A 24,015-nucleotide genomic window follows, 5' to 3' on the forward strand; every position below is an offset into this window, starting at 1 on the left:
GTGTGTACTGACTCCCCATGGATATCCACATGCACTTTGTCAGTTCAGCAATATATTTGTAGACTCTGGATACAGAGATTAACCTAACCCAGGATCCACTCACATAATAAACGGTTTAAACGGCATAGTGATTACATATGTCAAAACATTCACAACGCTAGTAATCCTTCCTTTCCCATTGTGCCACAACAAAAATGATAATGCAGACTAGCCAGAAGTAAGGTTATAAGAAGTCTAGTGCCAGGAATAAGAAGGGTAATCTTAACACCTAGTCATTTTCTTTAAATATAAGTAACAATGCCATTCTGTACTTTTTGGTAAAAGATACTAATATATTGCAGCTCTTCCTCAAGTAACAAACCAGCCTCATCTTCTTGAACTTCCCACGCTCCTGCTGGGGGCTAAGAACATGCTTATCTCCCTGAGCCTGGCCTTCATAAGTCCATTCCATCACAGGTTCCCAAGACCATTGTTATCCTAAGAAATAATAGAAAAGCCAGATTCAGGGGACAAATTCCTCGAACTGAAGTGCAATCTTCGGACTTTATATAGTCAGCTGTAGGTCCTTGGGCCAACTAAGTGCTAAATGAGCTGGCAGAATATGTAATGTCTTTGTATCCCTTGGGTAACAAGGATAACATAGTTCAACCTTAAAATTCACCAGCCGACATTTTGTCTCAGTGGAATAGGAGGTAAGGGGAGGTAAAGAAATCTTGGCATTGGTACCATAACTGAAAACCAACAAGGCAGAAATTGTAAGTCAAAAGGGAAAACTGAGCTTATTATACAACAAGAAAGGCAGATGTGGAGAGAAGAATACTACAGGTGGGTTTGAGAAAGGCTAGGAAAGTCTGTAGGCAAAGCCATGGGGTAGGGAATATGCAATGCTGTGTTGTGCAGAAACAGTTTTCTTATAGGAACTCAGCGCTATCTAGGGAGGGGCAGGAAAGAGCAAGGAGGGAGCAAACAGCTGTTAAAGATAGTACTAATAAGATCTGTAGTGTTCCAAAGATTTGCAATGGCTCAAAGAGTTATTATATTCCTCTATAATTGATTACGCTGAGATTTGGTGGTTAGCTTTTGGTACCGAATTCTAGAAGCAAGTAGTATTTTTATAAACATGTTCAGATAGCCTTTTCTTTTCTTTTCTTTTCTTTTCTTTTCTTTTCTTTTCTTTTCTTTTCTTTTCTCTTTTCCTTCCTTATGGTGAAAAAAAAGAAAAGAAGCTACGGTTCCTAGTTTAAAAGAATACATTGGTTGAATTCTAATGTATTATAGCCACAAGATAATTCTGAGACCAAATGCATTATGCAAAGAGGTCAACAACCTGAAGTAGGACTTGCTCCACTTATATCTAACCACAATACAAACATGTCTTGCCAACATATCCCCAGCCCATGAACGAGACAGCTTTAAGTCATCCTTAGCTATACTGGTGTTAAAATAGTGTTTTCCCCTACTGGTGTTTATATAATGTTTTTCCCAACAGCATCCAACCAGAGCCATAATGTACATAGAATGTGTTATGCTTCCCCTCTCGTTACATAAGGTAAAGCCTGGAACCACAGCAGTGCATACTTGTTGTTTCAGACTGATAAGGCATACTCCATCCAGTTCAGTTTCAGGTAAGCCTCTTGTGCCACAATGTTGTTATTGTCTCTCTAAACGGCCGAATACAGCAGTGTTATGCTGCGCTGTGCTGTGCTGGTGGTCTTTCAGAATTGTGTGACAGCATTACACTGCTCAGACTGCAGAACTTTAAGTACTTTAACTCTACAGTTCTTAACAGTTTAGCATAAGGTTGAAAGAGCAGTGAAATGTCAGGGCCAATCTACCCCTGTCCACTTATGGTCTCCTGAACAGAGTACAGAGGAATCTGGAAACTGCATTTGTAGGGAAGGGGAAGGGGAAGGGGAAGGGGAAGGGGAAGGGGAAGGGGAAGGGGAAGGGGAAGGGGAAGGGGAAGGAAAGGAAAGGAAAGGAAAGGAAAGGAAAGGAAAGGAAAGGAAAGGAAAGGAAAGGAAAGGAAAGGAAAGGAAAGGAAAGGAAAGGAAAGGAAAGGAAAGGAAAGGAAAGGAAAGGAAAGGAAAGGAAAGGAAAGGAAAGGAAAGGAAAGGAAAGGAAAGGAAAGGAAAGGAAAGGTGTGATCAGCACTGGCCCAAGATAGTTTAAACTATAAAGGCTCTCCTACAGCCCAACCTCAGTCATTTACTGTCAATTTCTGATAAGCTCTACCTACCTCTGATCCTGTTTTCTGATTAGGCTAGAGACTCTTCCGTTAGCTGTTATTGATAGTAGATATCTCAAGATCCTCTGTCTAGAACATCTCTCACCCATGGCTCACCGGCAACTGATGACATGGGACATATTTGAATATACTGTAACCTTTATAGAGACCTTTGTGCCGTCCTAACCTTTCCTCTCCTAATGAACGTACCAGGTAGAGAAGATAGATACACATCTCACTTCTTTTGTCTGTCCTCCAGACCAGTTATAGCCATTTATCTACTTCATGTGTAATTTTATACATCTCTTTTATAGTTCCCTTTACTCATCTTTTTTTTCTAAGTTAAAGTATCCCCAACATTGCAAATTATCCTCACAAGCAAGGTGTTAACCATTTTGATTTATTTTATTTTGTTTTTTTCCCATTTTTCTGTCCTGTTCTTTTGACCAGAACTAAACAGTATTCCATCAAAATTTTCAGTTTTTAAAAGGATTTTTAAAGATTTCTTTCCTGCTGATACCCAACATGAAATCTGTATTTTTTTACTGCAGCTGCATTGTGGATCTAAATTTGCATTAAGTTATCCACCACTACCTTAATGCCCCTTTCCTGGTCATTCACAGCTTTCCAAAATCCCATCAGTGTATAACTGATTTTTTTTGGGAGGGGGGGTGTCCCAATATGCATCAGTTTATATATACTTACACAGAACTTTATTTGTATATAATCTCTATCATCAAGGGAATTTTCAAAAGTTTGTGGGGATAGAACTTACTTTTACAAAAGCCACATAGATTTTTCTACAGCAAGGCATATATTTTTATATATTTGATAATTTTGTCTTCAGTAATAGTTTTGACAAATAATCTGGGCCTAAATTTTCTGGAACCATTCTGGATCCCTTTTTAAAACTTGACATTACAGTTAATATTTTCCAATCCTCCCTTACAATCCTATGTGATATCTCTTTTTTTCCCCATCCTAGCATTTTTCCTGCAGGTACAGGGTCCACTTTTTTCCCCCAGATCAATCAAATGTTGATCCATTGGTTGCAACAGGAGTTGACTGACTGGCTTGCCCAAGGTGGGACAAGAACTCACAGCTTCCTGGTTCCTAGCCTGGTGCCTTAACCACTAGACCAAACTGGCTCTCCTCTGTGATATCACATACTTTAGTTAAAAGATCAGTTTTTCCTTTCAATTTGGGATGGATGCCATTTGACCTCAATAATTTCAATTTGTTAGTAAAAGCTAGACTTTACTGTAGTTCTATACATGTTTACACTGAAGTAAACCCAACTGAACTCAGCAGGACTCTCTTTTGAGTAGACTGCTCTAAAGGAATCACACTAACTTATTGGCTATGATTTAGCTATCTTCAGTCATCACCTTAAGACAAAGATTCTATTATATCAGATTTATATTGGTGCACAAATGATAAATAGTGAAGGATACTGGCAAAAAGAAGTCTGCTGGACACATGGGGAGGACTAACTTAGCATTTTTTATGCTTTCAGTCCTCACACATTTGTGCATTTTGAACTTTGCAATGTTGTGATTAGTTGTCTCCTCAAGTTCCAAGAATTGTGAAATAGTTCCCAATAAAGCATGACGTAAACATAGCACCACAGTCTTACATTTCAGAGTGGTTTACTAGGGACTAATTATGAGATTACACACAGGCAGAGTATGTATTTATATTGGGCTGAAGTTTCTCAGCACTGAGTTCATAGTCTTTATACCTGTGCCATCACCAGGACTTGCCAAAGAGCAGAAAGAATACAATTTTAAGTGCTTTTCCATCGAAGTTTGTCTTTTGATCCCATTATGGGGTATAAATGCTATCTGCAAGACTGCAATATGGAAGGAGCAGAGGTCGAAATCAAATAGCTGACACATACATAAACTTTCTCAAACAGCCATGAAAAAGTTAACTAACTGATTTCAACGGAATTTAGGTTCAATTGAACATCCAATTCCATGTTACTCAAGTGCTCAGTGCAACTTTCGGTTAGAAAAACAGCTTTAGGAACAGTGGAAACATTCAATATTTTCCCTTCATATGGAAAATGAGATGAGAAATAAAGGGCAAGTATTCAAGGCTAAAGCTCACCAAGACTCATTCTCCTCATGCTAAACCCTGGCTTTGCACAGCTATGCTGAAAGGGAGTTACAGTCCAACACACATGAAGAACAGGTGAGTGATAACTCTAGGTACAAAATTATATCTGGACCAGGTCAGTATCTACAAAGTAAAGCATTTGCTTGCATAAGTGACACAGAGGATTAGTTATCCATTAACACCTGCTAATGAAAAACTATTTCATAGTAATGACATCACTGAACTTATTTTTTTTTCCTAATACAGTATCTCATTTGAAAGAGATAAAACTTGTTTCTTACACAAGTCCCAGACTTACAAACTGACTACCTTCATCTTGCACATGACGGAAGAAGATTATTCTCTCAAGTAGACCTTGGTCTGTTAATTTAAAAAGTCAGAAAATGAAGTTCAGGCAGCTTTTGTAAATCAATCACACTTTCCTGTCATACTACTGTGTTCACTCCACATTTATTCTTACAGGACTTCCGGGATTGGGAGGTTCCATTACCTAGATAACAACAAATGAAATTTATACTGACATCACCTTTACACTTATTTACTGTATCAGTCTGTAACATATTGGTGCAATTTCAAGGGATTACACTAATGCAATGTTGTTTTTCCTTTATAGATAATGCTCAGATTAAGATAATATCAGTTGCTAGCTGTGAAAATTATATATACATAAGGTGGGATTTATATTTCCAGAACCTATTTGTGAAGAAGTACAATTTTTATATAAAATAGCTTTTATTCTCCTCACAGTGAGTTTTAATTCCATTTAATACAAGGTGTAGTAGTTATTTATTCTGAATTAGATTTACATATACAATCATATAATTTTCAAACTTTGCAACATCAAAAAGGACTAATTGAAATGAAGTCTCATTCAGATACGGGCTTTTACATTAATGAATTGGTCATTAGTAAAAGAAAGCCCTGTGTCCGCAGGCAGAACTGCAAGGTTAAATTTTCATTAACATTCAGTCTGCCTGCCTAACTATGGTTAACTTAGTCATTAGGATAAATGGGGCACTGACTATAGTCATTCTCCACGTCTCTAGGTACTTCCTTACAGTTGGTTCAGAAAATAACACAAATGACATTAGGTTTTGATCGACTTCCCTCACAGTCAGCCTCAGATTTGTATTTACAGACACACCTCAATTTCTTCCTTTAAACGTACATGAGAATCTTCATGGGTAAAAGTAATTTCCTACCATGAAAAAGCAGTGGGTGAGGAGCAAAAGGGGAAGAAGAAAAGATAAATTGACAGGCTTAGTCATTATGGTCTTATGGAATCAATTGACCAATCTGGAACTTGGAAAGCAGTAAACAGTTTTCTTTTTCTCATCACTGAGCTGATGGTTGGGCTGAGTAGAGGGATGTGATTTATCTTGGTTTAAGTGCTGCTTACTTAACTTCATGCAGAAAACTTCCAAGGGAATTGGGAGTCATTGTTTACTTTCTAAAAGGAAAAGTGCAGAGAATGGCATGGAAGAAATGCTACCATCTGTTAGGTATGCCTTTGGTGCATATATATGTGACTAAGAGAATGCACTGCTCAGTGAGAAAATATGATTCCTTTGTCCACAGTCACTTTTTAAAAAATCCTAATAATGGTGACTACAGAGTTTAGCACAAACACCCATTATTTAACCAAGAAATAGAATTCTAGAAAGTGAACAATGGCTTTTGCAGGCTAAAAACCTAGCTTCTGGGCCAAGAAACACTTCTCAGGCAGAGAATCTCTGGTAGCAATACCTGTGTTAGACTCAATGTTCTCTAATGTTGCTTCTGTCTAATTCAAGTAAATCTCAATAGATCTGTATATGTAATAGATCCAGGGGAAATAATTTCTGAAATTGTCATGCAGGTTACAATTGCAGGCACTTTCTGTTATAAACAAGAAAGAAGGGGCATGAGCCCTCTTACATGAGACTATGTAGCCATTCTCTCTGACCAATTTTGGTTACCAGTGGTCACTTTGCTCCTCAACCTACTGATTCAGTGTCCATCAAATGTCACTGCCCTGAATATTGCAACAAACAAATGGAGGGATGGAAGTGGGTGGGGGGAAGGGGAGAGGCCAAATGTAGACCATCAAATTGTATTTACTTCTTTAAACTATTAATGCATTAAACAATGTACCCTATTATTTTCTTTTCAGTCGGTTCCCAAGTCCCAGCATTAGCTGTTCTGTGATATATGTCCATATATACTTTCTATAGCCAGAAAACATTCTGAGTGATATGAACAAGATAGCACACTGGGAGAACTTTGTACAATGTGGATGAAGTTGTGCAACCTCCCCTCCATGAGTAAAGCTAATGATTTCTTGGAGATAGTGTTGGGCAAGTGTAATAAGGAAGGTGCCCTTAGGGTCAAACCAGCCCCTCCCTCCAGGCCCTTCATTTCTGAGATAACACACCATTGGGGATGAACAGTGGCTGGAAAATTAGGTCCTCTTGCTGCTGCCACTCCTTTGTTACCATTGCTTTCTTCCTTTCCCACCAGACTCTGGGAGAACCAGGGGAGGACTAAAAGGGAAATCTTCCCCCTGGCCTGGGTCTGGCTAAACTACAGGAAGGGAAACCAAATCAAACTTTGGGAGTCGATAGCTCAGCCAAGCAGAAGTGGGTGCTAGGAGGCACCCAGTCAATTCCAGGATTCACTCCCCAAAAATCAACTTTCTTAAAATAAGAAAGATAAGTTTTCATGCACACAACACACATTTAAAAAGGGATTTAAAAAAATACAAAAAAAACCCTTAACATGATTCTAGCCTACAACAAAATAACTCCTCAATTTCCAGCTTGCCTGGGGTAACCTCCTCATCCAGGACACCAGTCAAGTCTCTCAAAATCCCTCAAAACCTCTTCCTGCCCCAAAACCTGACAGATCCCCCCCTTTTTTTCCCCTCTTTTGGCTGTCAGGGGTCTGGAGACTCCCTCTGGGCACATAAGGCTGGTTTGTTCTTTAAAGGGTCAGCTGCTCCCCACCTCAGCAAGTTATAAATATATTTTATTTTTAATTATTAATCTATATATCAAAGAGGTTCTTTTTTGAAAGCAATCCTGCTTTGCCCAAGCAAGCTTGATCAGTGTGTATGTGTACACACACACACACACAGATACATACAGGTGGCCCTCACTTAATGACCACCCATTAAGTGATCTTCTGAACTTACAACAGTGCTGAATGAGTGGTACTTACGACTGGTCCTTGAAGTTCTAACCATTGCAGCATCCCTGTGGTCATGTGATCATGATCCAGGCACTCGCGACTGGCTCGAAATTACAACATGCCCATGTTCACACGATCACCATTTGTGATCTTCATTGCTGGTTTCAAATGGGGAAGCCAGCAGGAGGTCACAAATGGTGACCATGTGACGTGCTTAATGACATCATGGGATTCACTTAATGATGGCAACTGGAAGTGCTGGAACTGCCATCACTAAGCAGCACCATCATGTGATGTTGCACTTTATGACCACATCACTTAGCAACAGAAATGCTGGTCCCAATTGCCATCATTAATTGAGGCCTACCTGTATTTTGTTTGTAATGCAACCCCCTGCGGGATCACAGTCTGGAGGATAGTGTGAAAAATCTTGCATTAAAATATCATCATGCTATTTTGGGCCAATGTTCAGATAGGCTTTATAAAAACTATGAAATAGCCATAATTTCTTTTGATATATTTTTCTTTTCTTGTTTGAAAGCTTTTACCTTGGCTCAGAAATTCTAATCTGCTTTACCCCTTGCTAGCATAGCATTAGGAGGTACACTGTTTTTCAAAGAACGTGTCTCATTATTAATAGTTTATAAGAGGAGAGATAAATAAATGTTCAGATTCCTCCCCCAAGATTAAAAGAGATTACTTTACCTGAATTAGAATGTCTTTCCTTTCTTCTCCAGAGAGACTGTTCTTTTGATAATGAAAAAAAGCTATTACAAATCTGTAAAAAATAAAAAAGACATATTTTTTATTTACCAGCTGGCTTAGTACAAGACTCTGTTCGCATTTGACAAAAAAGGATGTAACACCCATCCCACAGCACTTTACCACTGGGAAGCTTTCATGCATTAAGCACGACAGGATCAGACCCAGAGAAAGCATATTGCTGAGAAATAAAATGAGTGAAGTATTCCTTCTTTTCCCCCAGAGCCAATTTTGTCAGAAAAGGAAATTGGGATGCTGATGATTTCAAAGGAACTGCAAAGACTAAATAACATACTGCTATCAACCAATAAGTTTAAATACCCTGAAATGGAAACGTTTCTACTGTAATAAAGGCAAAATATTTGAAATGCTTGACAAACTATAAGGAAGTTCGTAACTGCATGCAAATGCAGCTCATACTGTAAAAATGGGAACATCAGTGTGGCACATTCGTTTATTCCCATTTCTCACTAGATATTATGAGTGTAAAATTTGCTGTTCTAACCAAATATCAGTCTCAGTAAAATCTACTGAGTCAGTATGGGTCACAGTTTAGGTCAATTTTAAATTGAAGATTATAAAAGCTCTTGGACTCTATGGGAAAACACTGCTTTCTCCATAAGAATTTGTAAAACAATTGCTACTCAGAAAACATAGACAGTATTGGGCTAAATGGACCAGTTATCTGACTTGGTCAAGGCATCTCTTTATCACAGAATGCTAAATTTAGTATACACCACTGAATTGGAGTGCAAGGCAACCCAGAACTTCCTGGTTATATTCTTGGGCAAGGCAAGAAACATTATTTTATCTGCTTATGCATTGTAATGTTTATATTCTGTGAGCAAACATTGTGTAAGATTATAATATAATCAAATAAGCTAAAAGCATGCTTTTGTTAAAAATTATTTGCATAAGGCTAATGTAGCGGTCATACTGTTGCCATGACAATGAACCTTCCAACTGACTTTAAAAAAAACTGAATAGGTTTATTGTCGATTGCAGGATGACTGATGTTGGTAGCTGAGGGAGCAAAACACGGAACAGAATAAGGGTTTCAGCTTAAGAGAACACTGATAGGAGAAGACCTAAAGATCAGGACTGGTAACTAAGAAAAGGCAGAACTGTAGGTAGCAGGATAGCTTCAAGCAGGCATCAGAAAGCGGCAATCAATGTCTAACCGTATCAAGTATCCTTGAGACTATAAAATAATCCAGCTTGAGGAGAAAAGAGTTATTTAGCTGGGAAATTGTAGGAAGAGTTCCATATTAGTTTATGGTGGCAAAAAATCAGAAGTCAGGTAGTGCCTTTTCTGACCAAAATGTTTTATTAAAAGGCATAAGCTTTTGGCTAGAGTGGCTAGACTGATGTTCTGTAGGATTCAAATTGGAGGAGTGGGGATTGGGAAGAAAGAGGAAGACAGGTTGGTTATTCAGACTCAGGTTACATGTGAGACAGATATAATCTACCAGACGCTTTCTGATTAGTCGGAAAGACTTTCTTACCTATTTAAATAGAAAAACTTTATTGCGGTCATTAACAGCACAAGGAAATCGGTGCAAATATCCAAAACTGAATTGACAATATCAGAGTGATTAGGAAAAATACATACAAAGAATTTTGGCTAAAAACAATATTGAAAACAAGGAATGCTAAGACAGTTGCTCAGGCTACATACATGCGACAAAAGAGAAAAAAGATTAAAATTAGCACTCAGGGCAGTATAAACTTTAAAATGGTAACATAAAATATTAAAAAAAATTGATAGATAAAGCAGTAAAATTATCCAAAAGGGTTTTGAGGGTTATAAACTTCTCTTACAGACCCGTGTCAAAACCTGAGAAGAGAGTATAATAGCTGACGTGGCATATGCACACTGAGGCATAAACACCCTCAAGAAGTTAAAGATAACCAGCGGTTAACGCTGAGCTGAGCCCTTTCTGGCTATCTACAATTAGGCAGGTTCAGTTGCTGTTAATTATTCTTTGCCTGATTTTGCATGCCACCACACAAAACCTTGTGGGCTATTTCAGGGTTGATGTCAGAAAGTAGAAATTACTTATTGTCAGCCCTCCCAGGTAAACCAGACAGAAAACAAGACTAGATGAGCTAATTCTCCTTTATTGTAAGGCTACGTTAACAGAATCTTGCCAGTCTGAAAGTCCAGATCTCCCACCCTCCCTATTTACCACTTGATCAGTTATGGTGGGCCCTTTCTAGGTTTCTTTCTCTGTCCATTACTTGGTTGGGGGCTCCTCCCCCTTTTATCAGATGGTTCCCTAGGCAGCATCTCTCCCCCCTTCCATTTCCAAGGTCATTCTCACATTCCATCCCATCACCCTCCCCTTCAGACTCATCCCCCCTCCCAAGTTCCCAGGGGAAACAGGCTGTGGTCTGTGGGAATGAAGAGCAGCTGCGTCTCTCTCCTCCTCTCCCGGTAACTCCCCAAGATCACATGAGGCCTCCCGTAAATCATCTGCTCCAGTTGAGGTGACAGCCGCCCCTCCCTCAGGAATCTGTTGGTCTCCCCCCCACCACCATGGTCCTGCCTACCTGATGTGGAAGGAGCTGGTTCATTTCCTCTACTCAATCTCTTGCTATTCCCAAGGCCCTCTCCACCCCATAGGAAAACTCTTCCTGCTCGTCTTGATCAGCACCTGACTCCTGCAAGGCCGGTAGCTGCCTAGGACAGGGTTTGCTGGGGTACTGGTCATGAAAGCAGTGCCTCAATTGTGGCGCGTGCATCTCCCTTGTGGCCTTCCATGACCTTTCTGACTCTGAGTAACCTTTCCAGTCTATCAAGTACTCAACCCGCTTCCTTCTGTGTTTAGAGTCTAACACTGCTTCCACCTCATCCTTTTCCTCCCCGTTTACTAGAATGGGACGTGCTGTCCGTGGACGTAGAGTGCAGGAGGGAGCTTCCTTTACAAGCAAAGACTGATGGAACATGGGGTGATCCTTCATTGATGCTGGCAACTGCAGATGAAAAGCCACTGGGTTAATTTGCCTAATCACGGGGAAAGGGCCAATAAATTTTGAGTCCATTTTCTTGGAAACGGTGGAAGTTAGAAATTTTGTAGAAAGCCACATCAAACCTCCTTCTTCAGTCCTAGCTCCCTCTTGTCTATGTGCATCTGCTGCTTTTTCGTATGGGGCCTTTGTATGTTCCCCTTCCCTTAGGGGAGGAAGTACTCTGTGTCACGACAAAAAAACACCTTGGTGTTCCTTTAAGAGACTTTGGGCTGCTTGCCTCTCGTGCAGGAAATCTGTGGCATGAGGGATGATGCTTTCTTGCCTGGTTGTTGGTAAGACCCGTGGGTGGAATCCGTAAGTTGCCTGGAATGGGGACATACCGATCGACGAGTGTGCTGCATTGTTGTGAGCAAATTCAGCAAGAGGTATGAATTCACTCCAGTTCCTCCATCACTCCCCGCACTGGAGGAAGATCAGTGATGTAATCTAGAGAAACTGTGTCCCATGGCTGAGAAGGAGTTTCCAGCAGTTGCAACAGCCCAGCGGGCTTACCAGGGACTGCTTTGCTCTACAACAGACATGACAAGGGGAAACATAATCCTTAATGTTTGAGTGGATGTGGGGCCACCAAAACTCTCTGAGGGCTCCCTGTTGGGTTTTAAATATCCCCATGTGCCTGCTGTTTTTTTGTCGTGACACAGAGTACTTCCTCCCCTAAGGGAAGGGGAACATACAAACGTCCACTGTAGAACAGTTGCCCTCCCTCCACTGTGAAAGGTGAAACAGTACCTTGCTGGTCTCCCTGAAGGTCATCCATCCGGGCCCTGGCATATGCATCCTGCTGCTGCTGTGTCCTAATCTGATCTAAGAGATCAGCAGCTTGCCGTCCTGCTCCCAACCTCTCATGTTTGTTTGATTTACAGAGCGACTCAAAATTGCATGGCTGCAGTCTGGTAGAGTGGCGGGGGGAGTGACTTGGGAACCTCATACTCTGGCTTGCTTGAGGGGGTGCCTGGAAGTTTGTTCTGGGAACCTGGGACATATGAGATGTAAAAATCGAAGCGGGAGAAAACTTGTGCCTGCCTGATTTGTCAAGGGGTGAGAGATTGTGTTTTGCAGAATCTCTAAATTTTTATGATCTGTATGTACTTGTATCGGGTATGCTGCTCCTTCTATCAGGTGTCTCCATTCCTGAAACACATTTCTTACCACCAGTAACACTTTACTAAAAATGTCATAGTTCCTTTCTGCTGATAGGAGCGCTCTGGAGTAAAAGGCACACGGTAGCAAATCTGCCCCACCCTTCCTTCTCTGCCTGGAACAAATCTGCTCCTACCGCTACATCTGAGGTGTCTGTTTGCATAACAAAGGGATGGGAGGGGTCGGGGTAGTGGAGGAGGGGTTGAGAAGCAAAGAGCTGCTTTAACTCTTGAAATGCCGCTTGTTCTTGGGTTGACCAGGAGAACCGCTGACCCTTTCTTAGGAGCTAGGATAATGGTCTTGCAAGCTCAGCAAAATTAGGGATGAATTTCCTATAGAAGTTAGCAAAGCCAAGGAAGTGCTGCACATCTTTTGCAGTATGGCAGGGGAAGGGGGACACCATTATAGAATAGCCTGCACCCTTGCTGGATCCATCGGTATGCCTTCTGTGGAGATTCTGTAACTCAGATAGTCCAATTGGTGCAGATCAGATGCACATTTTTCTAATTTAGCAAAGAACTTGTTGTCCCGTAATTTTTGCAATACATTTCTGACCTGGGTTACATGCAGGGAGGGATCTTCCGAATAAATTAATAAGTCATCGAAGTAAACAACTACATATTTATCTAAAATGTCTGCAAATATTTAGTTCATGAATCTAGAAAAAACAGCTCCACAGTTAACTAGGCCAAACGCCATTACTGTGTACTCAAATTTTCCATATTTTGTATCAAAGGCTGTTAAATATTCATGCCCTTCTTTCATTCTGATTAGGTTGTAAGCACTTCTCAAGTCTAGTTTGGTAAAGGTGTATGCCTTTCGCAGCTGGTCTAGTAGATCAGAGATAAGTGCGAGTAGATAATGGTCTATAATTGTCACTCTGTTCAGGTCTTTGTAGTCATGAATGCTACACATGTGGGCTCCCTCCTTTCCCTTCAGAGTGTCTGCAGTTTCTCCTTGTTTTGGGGGGACAAAGAACGTGTGTGCCAATGCTGGTGAATTGGAAAGGCAAATAAATCCTTTTTCAATGCTGACATCCAGATCTTCCTTCCTTCCATGTCGCAGGTAGACATGGGATACTGTCTTTTGGTTGGAATTTGGGCTCCTGGCTTCAAATTGAAGGTGCAATCACATGCCTGGTACGGGGGTAAGATGGCTGCCTCTTCCTCTCTGAACACATCTGCGTAGTCTGCATATTTTTCTGGCAACACTGATCTTCCCTTGTTTTGCAGTGGAGTGGGGGGGGGGCGGTTAAGCTTTCACTGCTTGTAAGCGATGTTGTTGGCATTTAGGGGGGGGAAATCCCTTGCTCCCAACTTATAACTGGGTTGTGCAGCTGAAGCCATTCTATTCCCAGGATTATGAGCACTTGCAAGGAGGCAATTACATAGAGTGTTATGAACTCTGTGTGATCTTTGATTGTCAATTGCAAAGGAACTGTGTGTTGTAGAATCGGTCTTGCCCTTAATGCTGGCCGTTGATAGTCTCGACTATCATTGGGTTTTCTAGAGCTTGGGTTGGCAACTTTAGTTTCTGTACTGTTTCTATATCTATGAAATTAGCGGTTGCCCCCGAGTCTATAAGAGCAGAAAGCTCCACCTTCTGCCTGGAATCTAAAGAAACAATAACAGGAGTAATTAGATAGGCTTGCCTTTTGTCGACTGTCTGATCTCTCCTCAAATGGTGGATGGGCCCCCTTTGGAATGGTGACGTTTCCCTGGGGCGCTGTTTGGGAGCGTGCTGGGCGCTTGCTGGTTTTGTGCTCTGTTGATTCACAAGGTTTGTATCTTATGGCTGTAGCAGCCGCTGGCGCTTTTAACAGGCACAATCTTGCTATGTGCCCTGGGGCCCCATAGTAAAAGCATATCCCCTGATCCCTTCTTCTTTGGGTCTCTCCTGATGGCAGCAATCTCTTGGCTGCACTGATCTGCACGGGTTCCCCCATGCTGGATTCCAAGGAGGCCATTGGGAGGGGTGGTATGGCGGAAGGCAGATTGTAGGATCTCGTCTCCTCCCTGTTCCTTCCCTGCCTGAACTCTTCCAGTTGGGCCTCTATAATTATACAACACTGATATAGCTGATCCAGGTTATTTGGAGTGCCTTGTGTCACCAGCTCATTCCTTAGTTCATCATTCAGCCCTTCCCCGAACTGGCCAATTAGGTCTAAGTTGTTCCACCTTACATCACCAGCAAGTAATTTAAAGTCCAGAATATATGCCCTTACTCTTCTCTGTCCCTGCTTGAGCTTTCGAATCTCTCGACTAGCTGTGATTCTCTATACGGAATCCCCAAAGTGTCCTTTGAGTTTACGCATGAAGTCTTGATAGTTGTCCAGCGCCAGATCATTCCCTCAATGAACAGTATTGCCCACTTAGCTGCTGCTTCCTTCAGCAAATTCAGCACAAAAGACACTCTGGTGCAATCAGTGGGAAATTCCACTGGTCTGCCTGCCATAAACATTTCACACTGAATAATGAATGTCTGGAATTGATCCTGGTCCCCTCTGAATTTCTCCAGCAAGCTCCCATGGGAATGCAGGAGCATTAGCTGGGTCGCCATTGGTTGTGCTGCTGCCTGCTGAGGTGAATTCTGCCCCAGTCGCTGCATTAGTTGTATCATGGCATTCTGTAAATTGGTAATCTGTGCATCTCCTTGCTGCTGGCATTGTAACAAAGCTGCTGCTTAACGCTCAGCAGATAGCGGGGTTCCTTGAGGATCGGAGGCCATTCTTAAAATTCCTCTCTTTAGAAGAGAGTAGGAGACTTGCAAGATTGATGTCAGCCCTCCCAGGTAAACCAGATAGGAAACATGACTAGATGAGCTAATTCTACTTTAAATGTAAGGCTTTATTTACAGAATCTGGCAAGTCTGAAAATACAAATCTCCCACCCTTCCTATTTACCACCTGAGCAGTTAGGAGAGGTCCTTCTTAAGTTTCTTTCTCTGGCCATTACTCTGTTGCAGACTCCTTTCTCTTTTATCTGATTGTTCCCTAGGTGGCATCTCCTCCCCCCCCCCCCCAGTTTTCCAAGATCACCCTCACATTCCATCACACTTATACTGTTGATTGGTGAATTCTGTTTTGCTGGTCAGGAGTGGGGTAATTAGGGCATTTCGGGGTTCTGTATAAAACTGGCAATAGAGAAGAACATGTTTGATAGTTTTGACCTATCCTGAGTCACAAGGACATACTCATAATAGATATGGTATTTTTTTGTATCTTCCAGTCAGAAGTCCTGACGGGAGAGCATTACATTGGGCTAAGGCAGTGTTGTCCAAACTTGGCCACTTTAAGATGAGTGGACTTCAACTCCCCATGCTGGCTGGGGAATTCTGGGAGTTGAAGTCCACTCATCTTAAAGTGGCCAAGTTTGGGCAACACTGGGCTAAGGTGAAGGTCCTTCTCTGATTCGGGTTTCTTACATATCATGAACTGTAACTAAGCACATTTAATATAAGAGCTGTGTATTAAAGTAATCTCATTCTTTAAACTTAGAGCAATTATTTATTCTCTTTTTATTCTTTATTCTTTTCTGTAACAAATATATTTGTTTTATTTATTAGGTTTCTATCCAGCCTTTGGTTCAGGAGCTCTAGGTGGCAGAGTTAGGACTCCCTCCTCCAATTTCTCCCCACAACAACAACTCTGAGGTAGGTGGGGCTGAGGTAGAGTGACTGGCCCCAAATCATCAGACAGCTTCTGTGATTGTAGGCATATTCTGTTAATTAATCCTCTTATTTTTATTTATCTTATAAATTTGTCTCTAGCAGTGGTATCAGATGCAGTTCTATTCTATAGGAACCAACTATCTGGCTTTCTATAAAGATACCAAGTTCCTAAATTCTTATGTCATTCTGTTTATTTTCTTAAACAATGTGGCAATGAGTTCATAGATACAAGCATCAGCATTTTTAAGATGGGAGCATAAATGTGATGGCCAGGTTTTGCTGCCCAGTGTAATTTAAGTTGCAGTGTTTACATTCTGTGAGCAACCTGAGCAAAGCCATAATATGACGAGCAGTCTATCTGCATGAGAATTATTACTCTATATTGGGTGTATATATATGTGTATGTGTGTGTGTGTGTGTATACACATACACACACACACACACATACATACATACACTATATATATATGTAGTTCTTATGGAAGCAAGAATTTGAGCTGACAGATGTAAACATGACTAGAGAAGAAGTCACCTTTACTATGGATAGGTACCACATAGGGCTACCAGATCTGGACTGCAAAATTCAGACAACTACTAGGTGGCAGCAAAGAGATACAGAGAATGCTAACTCTTTGCTTTCATCTAATGGTTGTCTGAATTATTGTATACTATTCTGATTAGTCATTTGATTGGTGATTAGAAAAGCCACAAACATTGCTTAACTGATCACTATAAGAAAATCAGTAAGTAAAGGCTGAAACAGTATGAATATGATTGTCCAGAGGTTCTCATCAGACCAGAAGAGAATTTAAAAATTCAATTAAATAGAAGTCAGGTAAGTTCTTGATAGTCAGTGATCAGAAAACTAGAATTTTTCAAGCATTTAAATCTAAAATTCTAGAAACCAAATGTAATGGCAATGTGGAAGACCATTGTTATTTTGAGGCGTTTAGGTGACATAGTTTGATTCTCCTGCACATATTAAGAAAGCTCACTTTGAATCATAGTAATGTTTAGCTGGCTTGTTTTTTACTTTTACTTAGAAGTGGGGGAAGGGAGCAAAACCCTCAAGAATGTTTAGGTTAAGCACTAGGTTATCTATACAATTCCCAGGCTCTGGAATCTTTTGATGAGTAGGATAACATCTGGTCAAGGTCACTTTCAAAGCCCTTGACTCCAAAACAGAGTCATGGGATTGCAGTGCCAGGCTTTAATAAAAAGCCCTGGCATTGCCCCTGGAATTTGGAGCATGGTCACAGGCCTTGGGACTAGGCACTGTGTTATCTAAGCCAACTTGGGGACTCTCTGCTGTCGCCTTATGGTAGCTCCCAACAGTAGGGGAAGAGTTTTATCACCTTGCTCGGTATGCTATGCTTTTATACTATGCTTATGTATTTTTGTTTAAGTCTATTTGCTAGAGTTAACAATAAAGCTTAAAATCTCCTCACCTGCTGGTGTGTTCATTGTCTTTAGATCTAAAAGAACTAAAAGAACCAGTTGCCTGGGCACTTGATCACTGCCTTGACAATTGGCAAAACACCAAAAGAATTAGAAAGATAAGAAAATTCCTAGACAGAAAAATCCTGCTAGTGAGTGGGTAGCTAAGGTGGCCTGGCTAGGGTGAATGTTAAAGAAATCTGGTGAGAGGAAAAGACATTCAACATTTACTAAACTGAACTCTTTAATTTACATGGAGTTGCCCTTGAAGACCATTTGGAAGCTGTGGTGTGGGCAGTTTTTGGCATTATACCCATATAACACCACTGCCCTGTGAGCTGCACTGGCTTTCAGTAGGCTTCCAGGTGCAATTCAAGGTGCTGGTTATCACTTATAAAGCTTTGCATGGCTTGGAGCCAGGCTTTTTGCAGGACCACAGATGTCCCATCATTTCTGCTCACTCCAGCAGATCTTGCAGGGAGGGCACACTCCAGGTACTTTCCATCAAACAATGCCATCTTGTTGGACCCGGGACTTGTGCCTTCTCTGTGACATTGTCTGCCCTGTGGAACAGTATCCCTCCAGAGATCTGATGGCTCCAACCCTGTTAGCCTAGTGTTTCCCAAGCTTGACAACTTTAAGATGTGCAGATTTCAGCTCCCAGAATTCCCCAGCCAGCACCCCAGTCCACATATCTTAAAGTTGCCAGGGTTAAAAAAGACCATATTTGCTTTTCTCAAGGCACTGAAGACCTGACTGTTTCCCCAGGTATTTGGGCCAGAAGATTGAGCAAGCTCTGCCAGCTAGAGTGCTTTTGTTTGTTGACCTTGAACATTTATTATTTGGATTGTTTCAGTTGTTTGCTTACAAAAACAGAAGATGAAAACAATCCAGATAATAAATACCTGAGAGTCACTGTCATATGACGGATGGCAATGTAAATAATTTAAATTAAATAAATAATCAATTACAGAATAAACTGCAACTAACCATAATTAATCTAAGAACTGTATTTGTGAAAACTAATCCATCACCACCAATGTTTTAAAAATGGAATATAGGTAGGATAGTTATTTTTTCGCACATACAACAACACACAGTCAGGTTAATTTGCACAATCAGGATCCTAACCAAAGAAAATCATATTACAAATGATTTTTGCAAGCTCTGGGTGAGCGTCATGTTAACAGAAAGCAGAGATATAAATGGCCCATTTGTGTCACAGATGGAGTGAATTTTTCAGAAATTGTGCAGCCTATATACTGTTATCCTCATCAAGCACTGGAAAAACCTGACTTGAATATATGATTTGTTTTTCGTAAATATTCCTTGACAGATCACACAACGCCTTTTTTGATAGCCTAAACCCATGTAAATATATATAATATTTGTGTATAAATTTATGTATAAATTGCAATCCACAATTTTTTGTTTCAGAATCTGTCCTATCTTTACTTAAAGCGTTACGGATCATATCATATTCCAACTACATTTCAAGGACATTTTTACTACTGCTACTTTATACAGATTCTTTTCATGAGCAAATGAGATTGTTTTGGAGTTAGGATTATGACCTCCTAATATTTTCTTTCTTCCACAATAATGTAATTATTATAATAATAGTAAATGTAATTGTGGATTGTAGAAGTTATGAATTTGTGGTATGATAAAGAAAATTAACACATTTCAGTACAGTACATTTTATGATCAGCAATGAGCCATCAACATTGCAATGGAATCTGATGCAATCATTCCCCTGGAAGTACAACTTTACAGCAATTCTGTTTCTGTACTCTATCTAGTCATGCTTATATCTTGTTTAATATTATCAGTCTAAAATAAATCAGCATGGAAAAAGCATTAGATACTTCATTTAGATTTCCAACTGCTTTTCATCTCAGAGATAATATATTTTTTCAAGAACAAATGGTAGAATTGCCTAATTTTGATATGAATGAAGATGCTTTGGTTCTTTCATCTTTGGCCTGATGTTTGTGTTTTTAGCAGTTTTCATGAAGTTTGTGATTCTATATTTTTAAGTCAGCAAAACACAATGTAAATTATAATTATAATTCAATAAATATTTCATGTTTAGGCAAACATTCCCAACCAATTTTGATGTGCTGAAATGTTGCTGCTAAACTATGAATTATTTGTGTTTGCCAGTAGTTATATATATGTATAGATGTTTTGTGTATTTATATATATTTATGGTTTTAATGTTCTGTGTGAGTCGCCCAGAGTTCCCCCATTGGGGGGAGATGGGTGGGGGAGAAATATAATAAATAAATAAATAAATAAATAAATAAATAAATAAATAAATAAATATGTCAGTAGCTGTTCAGCTCAACCTGACAGAAAATATGCTGTCTTTGAGGTGGAAACTATGGAGAAAATTAATCATTTTTTAAATTAATTGGGATGTTTTGAAACATTTTAAGTTACTTAAATAGTTTTTATTCATACAAAGATCTTCCACTAAGCTAGGGTTACCAGATGTGGGTTGCAAAATGGCAGCAATTTGTTGTTGTTTAGTCGTTAAGTCGTGTCCGACTCTTCGTGACCCCATGAACCATATTGCGCCAGGCCTTCCTGTCCTTCACTGCCTCCCTGAGTTTGCTCAGTTTCATGCTCATTGCTTCAGTGATGTTATCTAACCATCTCATCCTCTGCCATCCCCTTCTCCTTTTGCCTTCAATCTTTCCCAGCATCAGGGTCTTTTCCAAAGAGTCCTCTCTTCGCATTAGGTGACCAAAGTATCTGAGCTTGAGCTTCATTATCAATCCTTCAAAATGGCAGCAAAGTGATCCAGAAAACTATAGCTGCTTGCTGCCATCTAGTGGTTGTATAGATTTTCGCAGTGCAATTCTGGTAGCTCTACTACTATATGCTCTGAAGTTAACCCACCCCCAGTAGACATAGAAAAGGATCAGGACTATCCTTTAATGCTTTGCTTTTTTTTTTTAGTTAGCAATAGGCTAAAATAAATTATAGAAAAGATTGCAGCTTAAATTTGTACTTGTGCAAGGGCACAGAAAACATTTGGAGGCTTTTAAACTGCTCTTTTATGACAGAATTATTTTTAATATAAGTAATAATTCCCTGCATTAAAGAAATCCAATATCACAACTTTGGCATATATTTAAACAAAACTAACACAAATATGTTGCATTTTATAATTCAGGTAGATCTCTTATTTTCATATACTGCGAGGAAAAGGTATTTCTCTTACATTAAATAATAAGAATGTCCATCACCAACTGATACATACTAAAAGAAACTGGAAAGCAAAATATTAATCAACATTATCCCTATAAGGTATGACCTGTTCCTTGTGCTAACATTTTGAAAAATGTGATCTAGTAATGTTTCTCTTCTTTCTTAGCAATAATTAAACAACATGCAAAGTCACCCTTAAGGCATCCAGAATAAAGCCAGTATGCATGAAATTAATTATTCTCATGAGTGCTTAGAGGTCTAGCATATGCTCCATTTTAGGGGAAACAGCAGATCTGCGCAAGCACAGTGAAATGTATATGCAGCAGATATTCAATTTCTCTTAGGTAGCTTTTGAACACAGAGGAATTCCCAGGGCTCATAGAACAATAAGTAATTGCTTAGTTAAGGCTAAACTTTCTTTTACAATTTCTAAAGAGCAACACAACGATTAGAGTGCAACTGCATTTCTAAAACTGTTACAAAGACTTAAAGAGGACCTTTCCTATATTAGCATATATTTAATATGATGTTTAAGTTGGCAAATAAAGACAGCTGAATAAGTTTTTTAAGTACTTGAGTAATTATTTTCATTCTTGCTAAACAATAGTGATCTTGAAAGACCTATGATTTTCTGTAAGACGTTTTTATAAATAGTGTTTATTGACAGCTGCAGAGGAAAAAGTAATATATTCCTATAGATTTGGATTGGATTTATGACTCAGAGAGTTCTCACAATTTGCTGTATTTCCTCCTTTATGACTTTTGAAAGCCCCTTTCTCCCCCGCAATATATTTAGTGAAAGAAGAATGTATTTTCTAAAAAAAAAAAAACTTTTTCATTTGCCTTACCTTAAGTTTTGTTCTCACTATCAAAGGATTGCTCCAAGATTAAAGAATGCCAGGGTTTCGTGAGCAGCTAGAGATTCTCAGAGTAGAAAGCAGACCATGCAAATTGGCAACTTCCATTTAAAAGACAGCATGGTTTGGAATCCAAGGAAGTCATAAGTCTGGGAATCAGCCTTAATGGCCTAAGACTCTGAACTTTATAATGGCTAATATTCTTGAGTTACAATAGGAGCTTAGTTTTAGCTGTGTTCTTCCAAATTTCTGGAAAGCTTAAGCCAGTTCATGCTTGCCTTGGGGGAGCCTCGCAAAATGGCTTACATTGCATTTATTCAAAGATTTCTTATAATGCAATTGACAGAACATGGAAACAAGTTGTGCTGCTTGTGGTTGGAGACTGGAATGTCAAAGTTGAAAATATTTAGGGTGAAAATGTAGTTGGACTGTATGGCCTAGGAAACTGAAGTGAAGCAGAGAATAACTTAATTTCTGGCAATCCAATGGTTTCTTCATTGCTGACAGTCTTTCAACAACCAGAATGATGCCTACATACATGGACTTCACCAGCAGAATGCACAGGAATCAAATTGCTACAAAGAAGTGGAAGAACTCAGTTATAACAGCAAAGATGTAGCTAGTTGCTCATGAGCAAATTCTATGTTAAGCTAAAGTGGAAGAAGAAAGCAAACCAGTTTCTATGATATAGAGCTCATGCCCACCATTTGCAAGGAGAATATCAAAAATTGCTTTGAAGTCCTGAACCTCATTGATTGGGAACCAATGTAATGAGGTTGTTAAGAAAGCAAACTGGATGTCAGAACAAATGTTGGAAATTGCTGAGAAGGGAAGGGAAGGGAAGGGAAGGGAAGGGAAGGGAAGAGAAGAGAAGAGAAGAGAAGAGAAGAGAAGAGAAGAGAAGAGAAGAGAAGAGAAGAGAAGAGAAGAGAAGAGAAGAGAAGAGAAGAGAAGAGAAGAGAAGAGAAGAGAAGAGAAGAACTCAAAAAGTAAATAATTTTAGAGAGCTGTTAGAAGAGATAAGAAGCAGTACATCTGTAAAGACATTAAGATGGAAGCAAACACTGAATAACAGGGAAAGTCTTGTAGAAGATGTTTGAACACAAAAGGATGTTCTAACCTCAAATTGGTATGCTAAAGGATGCCAGTTGACAGATAATAAGTGATTCAAAGAAGATAAAATTAAGATGGAATGAATATACTGAAATGCTGTACAGTAGGGATTACAATAAAGATACTGAAGTGGTGGATAGTGTTTGCCTTTTAGGATCAACTATTAACCATAATGGAACCAGCAGTCAAAAAATATGTTGCAGACTAGCATTTGGTAGAATGGCAATGAAAGCTTAGAAAAGATATTCCAATGCCAGGATGTGTCTGTACCTGCAAAGATCAGAATAATGCAGGCAATGGTTTTCCCTGTGATACTCTATGGAAGCAAAAATTGGACTTTGAAGAAGCAGGATAGAAATATTATTGATGCTTTTGAACTTTGGTGTTGGAGAAGACTACTGAGAATACCATGGATAACCAAGAAAAAAAAGGTTCATTGATCTAATTAGCCCATAGCTGTCACTTGAAATTACCAGGCTCAAATGATCATACTTCAGACACTTTATGCAAAAACCTAGCTTTCTGGAGAAATCTATAATGCTGGAAAAGATGGAAGGAAAGAGAAGACGATGACCAGCAGCAAGATGGATGGACTCAGTTACAGAGATGATTGGTGCATTATTGGAAGACCTGAAGGACCAGGTTGGGACAGATCCTCCTGGGGAAAATCTATGTATGTGATTGTTAAAAGTTGACACTGACTTGATGGCACATAATCAATCAATCAATCACTACGTTCCAGGCAGAGCATGTTCCCTATTGTTTCCTGCTGTCACTATCACAAAGGAAACACAAGACAGAGGAAGACAGCCTTAGTCAGCACTTTTACCTCCTACCTGATTGCTCAGGCCAACTTATTTATGAGGATTGATGTAGGGCTGGCACAGTCTAAGCAGAGTTGCATGGGTGTGATTGGGATGGCAGTCAGACCATCCACTCTCAAGTTAGTTAGAAATTTTCCTTTCTCTTGCAAGGAAATCCTGTTGTGCTCCTGGCAATGTGCAGGCAGCTGGTAACCCCTTTACACAGAGATAAGTTTCACCGTCTTCAGTTGGACTTCCAAATAAAGATGCTGATATGCTGCCTGCTGCAAGAAGCCACAAAGCATCTGGAGTTTGATCAGATTCCTTTCCCATGCTCCCCACCACCCTGCCAAGATGAATATTGAAATCCATTTATGGCGAAGGGGAAGAGAGATGGTACTTTAATACACTAAGCACTGAAAGGAAAGGAAATGACAAGCGTATGATAAGAATGCTTAAACAAATA

General features: G+C 39.8%; 1 protein-coding gene across 4 annotated transcripts in view; it reads right to left on the bottom strand.

The window, feature by feature from the left end:
• Positions 1–24,015, bottom strand: part of CUNH10orf90 (chromosome unknown C10orf90 homolog) — a 244,980-nt gene that overhangs the window by 150,978 nt on the left and 69,987 nt on the right. For all 4 annotated transcript variants that reach the window (XM_088131946.1, XM_088131947.1, XM_088131948.1 and 1 more), the window contains exon 2: positions 8,222–8,294. The gene's annotated coding sequence lies outside the window, so the exon portion shown is untranslated. The remainder of the gene's footprint in view (positions 1–8,221; positions 8,295–24,015) is intronic.

This window comes from Python bivittatus, unplaced genomic scaffold (genome assembly GCF_059951505.1).
Source record: "Python bivittatus isolate LINGU-HERP-01145 unplaced genomic scaffold, Pbiv_v1 ctg000980_np1212, whole genome shotgun sequence".
Lineage (NCBI taxonomy): Eukaryota > Metazoa > Chordata > Lepidosauria > Squamata > Pythonidae > Python > Python bivittatus.